The sequence below is a fragment of the Typopeltis vanoorti genome, chromosome 22 (assembly GCF_054136105.1).
Source record: "Typopeltis vanoorti isolate ZY-2024b chromosome 22, IOZ_Tvanoo_1.0, whole genome shotgun sequence".
NCBI classification, from domain to species: domain Eukaryota; kingdom Metazoa; phylum Arthropoda; class Arachnida; order Uropygi; family Thelyphonidae; genus Typopeltis; species Typopeltis vanoorti.
The window spans coordinates 62,964,929-62,978,351 of record NC_143570.1 but is presented as its reverse complement, the minus strand read 5'-3'; the positions used below and the strand labels follow the sequence as shown (position 1 = coordinate 62,978,351).

General features: G+C 37.6%; 1 protein-coding gene across 4 annotated transcripts in view; it reads right to left on the bottom strand.

Annotated features, from left to right (window-relative positions):
* The window catches only part of LOC150094462 (hemocytin-like), a 2,636,009-nt gene that overhangs the window by 2,124,843 nt on the left and 497,743 nt on the right, over positions 1-13,423 (bottom strand). The gene's annotated exons all lie outside the window — the stretch shown is intronic.

Genomic DNA, 13,423 nt, shown 5'->3' with positions numbered 1-13,423 from the left:
TATGCAGCAAAATCAAAATGATCTAGCAACTGCACTTGGGACTTTTCAAACTTCTTTAGGCTTGCAGTAAACTGACAATTCACATTTTTATAAAAGTTTCTTGGTTCAATGCTGCATATCATTTTGATTTTGCTGCAGTGTTCCTGGTTATGTAAATAAATAATTTAAAATATTTTAAAAATTACTAAAAAAAAGAAGAAAATGAATAAATTACCATGTGAAATTATCAGTCAATTACTTTTATTTTTCTATATAACTGCCATCCACAAAAGGTTGTATACTTGTAGTACACAGTACTAGTGTACCACAGGCTTACAACCTTTTGTGGATGGCAGTTATATAGAAAAATAAATAAATAAATAAACAGTAAGTTCCTGTTTTCAGCTGATTGGTGATTTATTTATTTATTCTTTTTTTTTTTTTTTTTGTGAGAATCCCACCTTAAACCCTGTCATGTATGGGGGGGGCTAACAGTGAGATAATCAAAAATCCCTCTAGAGACTAAAGATGAAACTTGGTTACAAACTCAGTTCACTTTTCTATTATATATATCAATTAAAGTACCAACCAGCTCCCCAAAAAGAACATCTTAATAATGAGACATTATGGGCTGGTAACTTATAATATAATATATTATATAGCATCTCCCAGCCAATTCAATTCACCTTCCCACTGCACTGGCATGTTTCACAAACTGGGCTCAGGGAGAGGCAAGTGCTGCAGCCTTATAAACAGATCTTACTTAAATAGAAGAGATGCCAACTATACATGATTTTCATTGTCCAGGTTGCCCAGAAAAATCTTTCTTAGTGAAGTACCAATTGTAATATTTAATCTCCTAAGTATGGGCCTTGATTTCTGTCCCCCACCCTTTCCTCACACATACGCAATTTAAGAATACTAGGAGTATCAGAAATAAGTGGAATGATATTGATTCACTGACCCAGTTTATTGGTCTGAAAATAACTGAAAAAAAGAGAAGCATGGTTTGATGAAAGTGATATCTTGATTGCAATAGAAATGGAAAAACATAATGATTTTCATTAGGATAAGAAAGGCAAGAAGGGAAAGAGAAAGAGAGAGAGAGAGAATGCAGCTGCTAATGATAGCAGGTGAATCATGTCTACACAAGGTTGAAATTCAAGGAGAAAATAATGGATGTGGTTTGAAGCAGTATGTTGTGAGGTGGAGGTCGATAGAATAAGATATATAGTTGTGCGTTGCAACAGACCAGTGAACACGAAGGATGGACACAAAAAAGTACAGTATGTGCAAATTGTCTTAATTAGCAAAATAAATGTGATCATTATGAGTGATTTTAATTACAGTGAGAGTGACTGGAATAAAAAGATAGCATCTAAGGATATGAAGACTAGATTTCTTGAGTTCTTAAGGGACAATTATCTTCAGCAATGTGTAACAGAGGACACAGAATGGTTAAGAGACTTAGATCTGATCATATCATTGGAAGATATTACACTGAATGGAGTGTCCATTCTCCCTAGATGGCAAAAAGTAACCATGTGGTGATCACATCAGTTGAAGCCAGTGCAGAGTAACCATGAGGTGATCACCTCAGCTGATGTCTGTCAAATGAGAACTTCTGTGAGAAAAAGAAGGTATGGAACTACAAAACCAGTGATATGTAAAAACATGGAAGAAAAAAAGGCAGTACAGTATATGCCTTTCCCTCATCTACTGCGCTCTTCACTTTATTATAAAAGGCAATCATATTACTAAAGCCTGAGCACCCCTTAACAAATGCATGCTGATTCTCACAGATAACATCACCCTCATCTTCCCAATGCTGCATATAGTCCCTTGCTAATTTCTCCAAGACATTAACAACCACTGATGACACACAAAATGGCCTATAATTAGACACTGGAAGTGTCTAATTATAGGCCATTTGGCAATTGCTACTACCCTTTAGCATATAGGCAATTGCTACCACCCTTGTGCAATGACACACTATCCAACCTGCCTTCCATTCCTTGGGTACCTTACCCATGGCCAGACTTTTATTGAAGAGCTAGGTCAATGGAGCTGTCAGTTCTTTAACACATTCTCTCAAAACCCATACTGAAATACCATCCAGTCCCACTAGCTTTACTGACATCCAGAGTACTAAGTATTTGAAACACATTCTTCTCCTGCATCTCTAAACCCTGAACCTACCCTATCATTCTAATATTAAAACCTTCTTCTCCAGGATGAAATACTCCAATAAAGTGCTCATTGAATAACTCCACTATGTTCTCTGCATCAGTCTCTCTATTCCCATTTTTATCCCACAATGTTATTCTTCCACAATCATTTCTCCTCCTACTAGCCACATAGCTAAAAAATTCCCTATGATTTTCTTTGGATCTTAGTGCCAATCTCTTCTTATATTCCAATTTTGTCTTAACCACCATACCAGTCATTCTTCTGGCCTGCATCTTATATTCTTCATGCATCTGCCCTCCACCTCTCTCCTTATATGTCTTCCATAATCTCTTTCTCAAATGCAGTGAATTGTGTCCGCTTCTTCACTCGTGCAATAGGGCTTACTATTGCTGCTAACAAATATTCCTTCACAATTTCCCAAGCACTAATGATATCCTGGCCTTCCCACCCTCCATGGGACTGTCCCTAGTTGAAATCTAAGACCATTATAATCACCTGCCTTATAATTCCACATATGTTCCCTTTTCTTTGATACTACTGTGTCTATTTATCTTCCAAGTCAAAACCAGATGGTCATGTCATCACTCTTATTATCAGCTATTCTGATGCTATGACCAAATCCAAAAATCTTGAATCTTTTGTTTCCTCTATTACATGTTGCCTAGACATTTGTCCCTCAAGAATTCTAGAAATTCCATTCCATTATTACTACATGCATTTTCCTCTTCCCAGCTTATACTGCTGTAGTTAAAATCTCCCATAATAATTATTCTTCCTACACTTGTCAAGCTCAACTGCCTAAACATCTCCTGCTTCCCACCCTCTGTGTTCCTTGGTTTGTAGCAACAACTGACTAAATATCCTGTCTTGGCCACATTTACCTAACACCATATGCTTTCAAAACCATTAGTGTCACTGCCTTTCAAAGCCTCCACTCTTAGAGGAAATAAGTCATCACTTATCATAAGCAGTACTCCACTATCATATTTTCCTTTCCTATCCTGCTGAAAAATGATGTACCCTGCTACTTCAAATCCTGTTATTATATCATCTTCCATCAACTACGTCTCAGAAATCCCAATAATCTTTGGCCAGGCTGATGCTATCAGCTCCACCAATTCATCTCCTTAATTTTGGATACTCCTGGAATTTGCATAAAGCATAAAAATATCACTGCTTCTATATCTATCATTATTCTCTCTAGACCCCACTGGACTCAGTGTTACCTGATGTCATCCCCTTCCCCCAAGCAACCATTCCCATAAGAGGCTACCCCTGCTATCATCCACCCTAGGAATTTTAGTTTCTCTGCATTGACACACCCAGTCATTCAGAAAACAGCAATCACTCTAGATGCCTTCGCCCTTCCTTGTTCAAAAGCAAGCGGTCTCTCGCATACAGTTCCCTTCTGTCCTCAAATGCCCTCTAAGCATCCACATATTCCAATCCTCTCTTCTGACACATTCTGGCTATTATGCTATTCAGTATTACTGCTCTTCTGCTCAGCTCATCACTATCATACCTGGGCAACACACACACAATTTTTTCTCTCTCTGTGTTTTCTTTTGTACATCCTCAAGCAAGAATCTCAGATCTCTTGTCACCCGATTTACATTGCCTCTCAAGTCATTTGTGCCCATCATCACAATCATTTCATCCATCCTTTCATCCCTCTTAATTACCATAGCCAAAAAAGACTTCCCCAGGTGAGGCAACAGATTGATGAGATGGATTGAAATTAGCATTCTGAATGATACCAACAGTTGTGTATGATGGAGCAGTGGCTCAGAAAAGGAAGGTGACACCAGTGGAGTGCCTCCAGGTTCTGTTCTTAGGCCACTACTGTTTAATTAATTTCTTAATGATATTTCATGTGGACTGACTGGGATATCCAAATGTTTGCTGATGATGCAAAGTTAAGTAGAATCATCAGGAGTATTGCTGATGTTAATTCTCTAGAGCAATGCTTTTCAACCATTCAGTATTTTTGTACTCCTCATAAAATTGTAGTAACACTGACATATCCCCTCTCAGGCAAAAGTAATTTGGGAGAAGTTATAATATTTCATTCAATCACAAATAATTAAAAATATATTAATTTTTTACTATTTACATTCAATTTCCCAATAAACTGTTTAATAAAATATCTAATAAATTAAATGCTCACATGCATTACAAATCATGCTGATGCATCAAAGTGTTCTTTCTCAAAGTTACAACAATAATTTTTATTTTCATCTTTATTTACTATTGTGCATTTCAAACATCTGGTTAATAATTATCTATATAAAAGGTTGTAAGAAATACAAGAGAGAGAGAGAGAGAGAGATTAATATGAATTATTATTAGATTTTATTTCAACATTTGTTAATAACTCGCAACCTAAAAAAGTAAGCATTATCTGCTTGCATATAACCTGTACATCTGTTACACATTTACAAACATATAGAAGTGAAAAAAAAGTAATCAAAATGAAAGAAACAAATGCAGAAGGAATTATAAAAAGAATGGAAAATAAGATGGGGAGAACAAGAGGTCATCTCTGCAAGTTGTATAAAGATGTGGTAAAGAAAGGTGTGAGGAGTAGATGTTTTGCATTAAGAATTGTTGGAGAGTGGAATGCATTGCCAGAGTGCATTTTGAATGCAGGAAGTATAAATAAAGTCAAGGTTCACATGATAGACATAGATATTGTTGAAAGTTTTGAAGTGATAAGGTATGATGCTTTTGGCAACTCATATATGAATACATGACTTCTGCATTACTTTAACCTTAGTATCACCTCTGGGTCTGGCTCCCACTGAAAGACCTCAATAAAGGTCGAAACAAGTCTGGGTAGTGATCCTTCCCATAATGCATAGCATTATACATATCCTTACGGATATGTGCTTTGCATTATGGGATACTAAGGCAAGTGATGTGATGTCATTAACTTCTATATACAAGTTTCCCTGTCCTGCTTATATTTCAGGCGCAAACTTTGTTTGCTTACACTTGGATAAAGGATTAAACTAAATATTTAATTTCTTTGTATCTTTAATTTAATTTCTTTGTTGGTTGAATGAATCACCCCACAGTGAGTTTACTGACTCCATGAAGATTACTATAATAATAGCAATAATAATAATAATGACTAATGAACTGGAAAGGTGATTGGCTAACTGTCGGGTATCAGCAGGTTGTGGATGGTAGAGTAGTATCCCAAAAGAGAAGGATCATTAGTACAGTGCCTGCTCCAGTATCATTAAGTTGTGTGTTAATGATATCAGGACAGGCTTAACTGGAGATATGCAGCTGTTTATAGATGATGCAAAGCTGGTAAGTACTATGCTCAGTAGAATAGATGCTGTGGCCTTACATGAGGTGTTCTCAACAGACCACATAAGTGGGCAAGAGAGTTTATGCAGAGCATAAAATTAATAGGAAAATATTTGAATGATATGGAAGAGATCAGAGATCCATGAGTTATGGTGGAGAAAGACTAAGTTTAAGAGTAATATTAATAAAATTGTGAGACCATCACAACAGATTTTTGCAATGATGAGAAGGATCGTGGTGTATAGACACAAAGATATTATCTGTCCCCTCTATAGGGCCTTAATCAGACCACAAATAGGTTATTTGTGGTCTGATTAAGGTATGATCACCAGGAGATCATTATCTGATCTCCTGGCTCTGATAATGCAATTTTCAGCTTTGTGAACAGTAGAAGAGGGGATATGATTGAGACATGGTGAGGGGGTTGTACCAGATTAATGTGGAGAAAATTTTCAAAAAGTTGAGGGAAAACAAAGGGTAGAACACAAGACCATCCCTGGAGACTGTATACCAGTTAATGGAAAGGAGATTTCTCATACAGTTGAGAGGGAGAAGAGTAGAACAAGAGTCCATCACTCGAAGTGCTATAAAGGGGGGGGGGAGTAATGATGGGAGGAGCAGGTTCTTTGCATGGAAAGGAGCTGATATGCAGAATATCACTGCCCAAGATTGTAGTGCCTGTGGAAGCTGTGAATGGATTTATGGCATGGCTTGATGTTTTTTTGTTGTTGTTTTTTTTTTGTGAGAATGTGGACCTACCACAATGAGTCTTTTTGACTCCTTAGAGATCTGATGTTAATAATAATAATGCAGTGAGGGTGATTGTACTAAGCAGGATATCTACAGCATAATTAAAGATAGAGCCAGTATCTCCTCTAATAAAGATTATAGTGTAAAATGGCTTCTGCAAGCTTCCAGTACATATACAGGTTTAGTACACATGATTGAACATGTTGTGACTGAACACTGCAGTGGGATTTCTGATCAGCTGGCAAATAATCAAATAGTCCTGCTGCTGCTAATTACACATAATGTATCCAAGAACATCAATCCTCCATTCATCACAACAAACCCGAAAAATCTGGATTGGCTCAGCACGAGATAGAAACTAACCACAACATCCTTTTGGTCAAAAACTCCCCTCTTACAGAGATCCCACTATAAATTTGAATGTTTATTCAAAGAATGCATAGAGGCCTTACTCCATCGTCCTAACCTAAATCGGAATGACTGTATATCTGTATCAAAAATCTGGGAAAGTCTAATCAGGATAACTCATTAATTCATATTAATTTTATGTTATTTAAAATTATTGAAATTATTAATTAATATCTTTATTTCAATCATGTCTCTGCTTAAAAATATTCCCTTTAATACTTAATGATATAATCGGACGGCCTGTTCTATTTTTAAATGATCTATTGTTAGTATTCCACATTGTATTTTTTAAAACTGTTCTTGTAGTACCGCTGAAGATGGTCTGCAATTTTCAGACCGAAATATTTGACTAATTAAATATCTTTCTTGTGTTTATGTGCTTATATTATACAACCTTTATGTCACAAATCTCCTTAAAATATCAAATACATACAATTTAATGCTTGCAGCACACCCCTGCTCAGGGTTGCCAGATTGGCTATTTCATGGCCAAATTTCAAAAATTTGGCACTTTTTTGAACTCTGGGGCCATGAAAAAATCAGTTTGGCCATTTATGCAAATGTGGCCATTAATTTGGCCATTTTTACAAAGATTTCAAATCATGTGCATTATTTACTTAGTTTAATATTGTTGTCGCATTGTAAGGCTAGCTGTTGGTACCCCTTTACGTGGCGTTTGGTTGGCGGTGACACGCTTGATGCAAATTGACTGCTACTGAAAATGTTTGTTCGATGACATCATAATGAGCCTTTGGTAGCTGGCTTATAGTTTGTTACTATGACTCCCTCAATAACACCAAGCTTCTGTACTGTTCTGTACTTGTATAAAACAAGTACACAAAGCTCCCGCTCACTATTGTTGCTATAAACGTGATCCAGTTCTGTTGATAAATACCACCAAACACGATGGCAGCTTCATTTTTGTACTTGTATAAAACACGTACGCAACAGCCATACCAGCTTGGGCCCGTGTCTGTTTTGATCGTCTCTAGTTAGTTACGATGTAAACTGTGTTGCAAGTGTTGTTCCGTTGAGTGATATCAGACATTTGGTGCTCTTTGGTGATAGTTCTATCTCATAAGCTTTCATACTGGAATATTTTGCATAAACTTTACCGAATTGTGACAATATGCAAGTAATATGTTCAATTTCGTAAGAATGGTAATTAAGTGATTTTATTATAATTAATGAATAATTTTTTAATATCATTTATAAACTCAATCTTTATCTTGCTTATATTTTTGTAATTTTCCCTTTACCAGATTTGTGTATGCTGTGCCAGATTAGTATTTGTACTAAAAATTTTGTTGTACTATTATCTATAATTTGTTTTTTGTTTCTTCATTTTCTGAATTGAGATATTATGTTTTTTTCAAGCCCTTTAAAATGCCTAAGTACAAAAGTGATAATAGAGGTGGAAAAAAATATAAAAAAGAATGGGAAGTAAAATATTTGTGGCTGAAATCTTCTGATGATGGACAACATGCATATTGCACGTATTGCAAAACTAACGTGCTACCAAAACTTTATAACATATCTGTTCATGAAAAATCAAAGAAACACCAATATAAATCTCCCAATACATCACAAACAACTCTAGATAAAGTTATCAAATCGTCCATGAATGACCAGGAAAAACAAGCAGAAATAGAACTTAGCCTTGCAATAGCATGCCATTCCTGAATTCGTGCTGTAGATCATACAGGTGAAGTAGTTAAGAAACATTGCCAAAATAGTGTTTTTGGTGGCATTAAACTGCACAGAACCAAATGTATTGCAATTACAAAAAATGTAATTGCTGCTTCATTGAAAGAGCAACTGAAGCATGATTTAGAAGGTAAAAAGTATGTATTACTAGTAGATGAATCTACAGATATTGCAATACAAAAGCATTTGTGCATAGTTCTTAGATTTTTTTGAAATGAAACAAATAAAATTCACTCAGCTTTCTTGGGTCTTATACCTGTTGTAGAGATAACAGCAGAGGTTTTATTTAATAAAATTTCAGAAGTGTTAGCTTCATATAATCAAACTCTTAAGAACTGTATTGGGTTTGCTAGTGATGGTGCTGCTGTTATGGTTGGAAGTAACAATTCCCTTGGACTAGGATTAGAAATGAAAATCCGAACTGTATTCAAATGAAGTGCATTTGCCACTCTCTGGCAATTTGTATACAGCATGTATTTTCAAAGCTGCCATCCAATGTTGGATTCATTTTGACTGAAATTCCTTCATGGTTTTCAAATAGCAATATGAGAAAAGAAGATTTTAAGACTCTTTTTAAGGTGATGAATTCAGCAGTTGAAGATGACCAGGAATGAGATGCACCCCTTCCATTTATGAAATTGTCCAAGACAAGGTGTTTAGTGAGAGGTAAAGTCTTCAATAATATACTGCAAAATTGGGAAGAATTAATTAACTACTTCACCTACTGTGAACAATCTGGACGTCAGGATACAAAGTATAAGGCATGGTTGATAAAAGAGATGTTACAAGATAGGATGAATTATTTTTACTTTGTATTTGCTACTCCCATTGATAAAGATTTCGAAAGGCTTAATGTTTTGTTCCAGCAAACGTATGCTGAATGATCTTGCCAAAGAACTGCACACACACAGAGATAGTCTTTATCAAAGGCTGTACAACGAAGATGGAACATGCAAAATAGTAGAAAATGTAGAGTTTGGAATTAAATTTAATCAAGAAATTAGAACGTACTTGATCAGCTTTAGCACTTCTCCTAATATGGAACAAGAAAATAATAAAATAAAGTCTGTGAAATTTAGGTGCCAAGCCATGCTTCAATAATCGTTGAATCAAATGAACAAGCGGCTCCCTGAGTCAGCTGATATATTTAAAGGTCTGTCACTTTTAAAATTCAGGCCTCCATGGAGTCAAAAGACTCATCGTGGGAAGCCCTTCCTAAGAACATAAATTCTGTCAAGATTCATCAAGGGGAGGTCCCCCTTAAGAAACACAAAGTCTATCATACCACTCTTTAAACTCATTGACCGTTCTCGTCCTCACCACTCTATCAGGCAATGCATTCCATGGATCAACCACCCTCCACGCAAAGAAACCACTCCTCACCCTCTTGCTCACAGTTTCCTTTCGTAACTTCCAGCGATGGCCTCTTGTAATCACTCCTTCCTGCTGTTCAATCAAGTGAAAGAACTCCCCAGTGTCAACCCTGTAACCACTCCTCAACAGTTTAAAAGTCTCAATCAGTTGTTTGCAGATGATGCAAAGTTAGGAACGATTATTAGTAATAGTGCAGATGTGGTAGCCCTGAAACAGGATTTGAATAAGCTAGATAGATGGGCAAATGAATGGGGATTTCAGTTTAATGCAGCAAAATGTAAGGTCTTGAGGTTTGGGAAATATTGATTGGATGCAGCATACTCTATGGGAGGAGTGATGCTGGAGGAAGTAGAGGAGACAAGAGATCTGGGGTTGATGGTTGATAGAAACCTTAAGTTTAGGGGACATATTGCAAAGGTGGTGAAGGTAACACAGAGGATTGCTTCAATTATGAGGACACTGACCTGCAGAGATAAGAGGGTGATCATTCCATTGTATAAGTCTCTGATCAGACCACACTTGGACTACTGTTCTCAGATTTGGTCTCCAGGATTTGAAGGGGATAAATTAACTGTGGAAAGGATACAAAGATGGATGACAAAGATGGTTTCAGGACTGTACAAGGATAGTTATGAGGATCGGCTGAGGGAATGTGGACTGCAGAGTTTAGTGGATAGAAGAAGGAGAGGTGATATGATTGAGACTCTTAAACTGTTGAGAGGTGGTTACAGGGTTGACACTAGGGAGTTCTTTCGCTTGGTTGAACAGCGGGAAGGAGTGATGACAAGAGGCCATCCCTGGAAGTTACGAAAGGAAACTGTAAGCAAGAGGGTGAGGAGTGGTTTCTTTGCGTGGAGGGTGATTGAACCTTGGAATGCATTGCCTGATGGAGTGGTGAGAGCAAGAACAGTCAATGAGTTTAAAGTGTGGTATGATAGACTTTGTGTTTCTTAGGGGGGGGGGGGAGATCACCCCCTCGATGAGTCTTGACAGACTTTATGTTCTTAGGAAGGACCTCCCACGATGAGTCTTTAGACTCCATGGAGGCCTGAATAATAATAAAAATAATAATAATAATATCACCTTTCCTTCTTCTATCCACCAAACTCTGCAGTCCACATTCCCTCGCCGATCCTCATAACTATGCTTGTACAGTCCTGAAACCATCTTTGTCATCCGTCTTTGTATCCTTTCCACAGTTAATTTATCCCCTACAAATCCTAAGGACCAAATCTGAGAACAATAGTCTAAGTGTGGTCTGATCAGAGACTTACAACAGAATGATAACCCTTTTATCTCTGCAAGTCAGTGTCTTTCTCATAATTGCAGCAATCCGCTGGGATACCTTCACCATCTTTGCAATATGTCCCCTAAATTACAGGTTTTTATCAATCATCAACCCAGATCTCTTGTCTCTCCTACTTTCTCCAGTATAACTTCTCTCATAGAGAATGCAGTATTCCATCGACGTTTCCCAAACCTCAAGACCTTAGATTTTGCTGCATTAAACTGAAACCCCCATTCATTTGCCCATCTATCTAGCTTATTCAAAGATAGATGGGCAAATGAATTGGGGTAGCCAGCAGGGCTACCACATCTGACTATTACTAATAATCCTTCCAAGCTTTGCATCAACTGCAAACAACTGAATATCCCCTTACAGTCCACTGAGAACGTCATTGATAAAAAGGTTAAACAATATAGGTCCTAGTACTGAGCCCAGTGGGACCCCCACTTGTAACACTCTGTCTCCTTGAAACTGCTCCACCATACACAACTCTCTGATACCTATCAGACAGCCAATCCTGAATCCAGTTGACCAATCTGACATCCAGACCAATGTGCTGCAACTTAAATATCAGCTTATCATGTGGCACCCTGTCAAATGCCTTTGCTAAGTCTAAGAAAATTGCAGCATATGCCTCTCCCTAATCTAACGTTCTTGTACCTTTATTATAAATGACTAGCATATTGCTAAAACTAGAGCGCCCTTTCACAAATCCATGTTGACTCTCACAGATAACATTACCCTCATCTGCCCAATGCTGTATACGGTCCCTCACTACTTTCTCCAAAATCTTAACAACTACTGATGACACACAGGCTGGCCTATAATTAGACACTTCCAGTCTATTACTACCCTTATGCAATGGCACTATCTCCCCTTCCTTCCATTCCCTGAGCACCTTTGCCGAAGCCAGAATTTCATTGAAAAGCCAGGTTAAAGGCACTGTCAGTTCCCTAGCACATTCTCTCAAAACTCATGGTGAAATACCATCCAGTCCCAAAGCGTAACTGATATCCAGAGTACTCAGTATCTGAAACACACTCTCCTCCTGTACCTCTAAACCTCGAACCAGCCCTATCCCTCTAGCATTAAAGCTGACTCCTCTAGGTTGAAATACTCCAATAAAGTGTTCATTGAACAATTCCACTATGTCCTCTGCATCAGTCACTCTATTCCCATTTTTATCCCACAATATCATTCTTCCACAGTCATTTCTCCTCCTACTGGCCACATATCTAAAAAATTCCCTAGGATTTTCTTTGGATCTCAGGACCAATCTCCTCTCATATTCCAGTTTCACTTTCCTTACCACACTAGTCACTCTTCTGGCCTGTGTCTTATATTGTTCATACATCTTCTCTTCACCTGTCTCCTTATATCTCTTCCATAGCCTCTTTTTCGCATGCAATTCCTGTTTAATATTGTTTGTCATCCACTTTACTCCAAATTGCGCCCTCTCCTTCACTCGTGGTATACAACTTACCATTGCTGCTAACAAATATTCTTTCACAATTTACCACGCACTAATAATATCTAGGCGTTCCAATTCCTCCCTCCATGAAACTTCCCAAAGTTGAAGTCTAAGACTATTATAATCATCTGCATTATAATTCCACATAAGGTCCCGTCTCTTTGATACTCCTGCATGTCTATTCATTTTCCAAGTAAAAACCATACAGTCACTCTCTCCAACTAGTGGGAGATATGTCATCTCAGTTATTATCAACTCTACTGATACTATAACCAAATCCAAAACTCTTGAACCTCTTGTTCCCCTCTGTTACATGTTGCCTAAGACATTTGTCCCTCAAGAATTCTAGAAATTCCATTCCCCTACTGCTACATGCATCTTTCTCTCTCCAATTTATACTACTGTAGTTAAATTCTCCCATAAGAATCATTCTTCTTGCACTTGCCAAACTTAGCTGTCTAAACATCTCCTGGTCCCCATCATCTATGCTCCTGGGTCTGTAGCAACACCCCACTAAATATCCTGTCTTGCCTACCATATGCTCTCAAAATCATTTGTCTCACTTCCTTCCAAAGCCTCTACTCTTAGAGGACATAGGTCATCACTTATCATAAGCAGTACCCCACCACCATGCTTTCCCCTCCTATCCTGAAGAAAAATGCTGTACCCAGCGACTTCTATTCCTGTTATTGTATCCCCTTCTGTCAACCACGTCTCAGTTATCCCAATAATTTTTGTCCAGGCTGATGCTACATATGCCACCAATTCCTCTCCCTTATTCCGGATACTCATGGCATTAGTATAAAGCATATAAATGCCATTGTTTCTATACTCAGCATTATCCCTTCTAGACTCCACTGGGCTCGGTGTTATCTGATGTCGTTTCTCTTCTCCCAAGTATCCATTCCCATAAGAGGCCGCCCCTGCTATTATTCTCC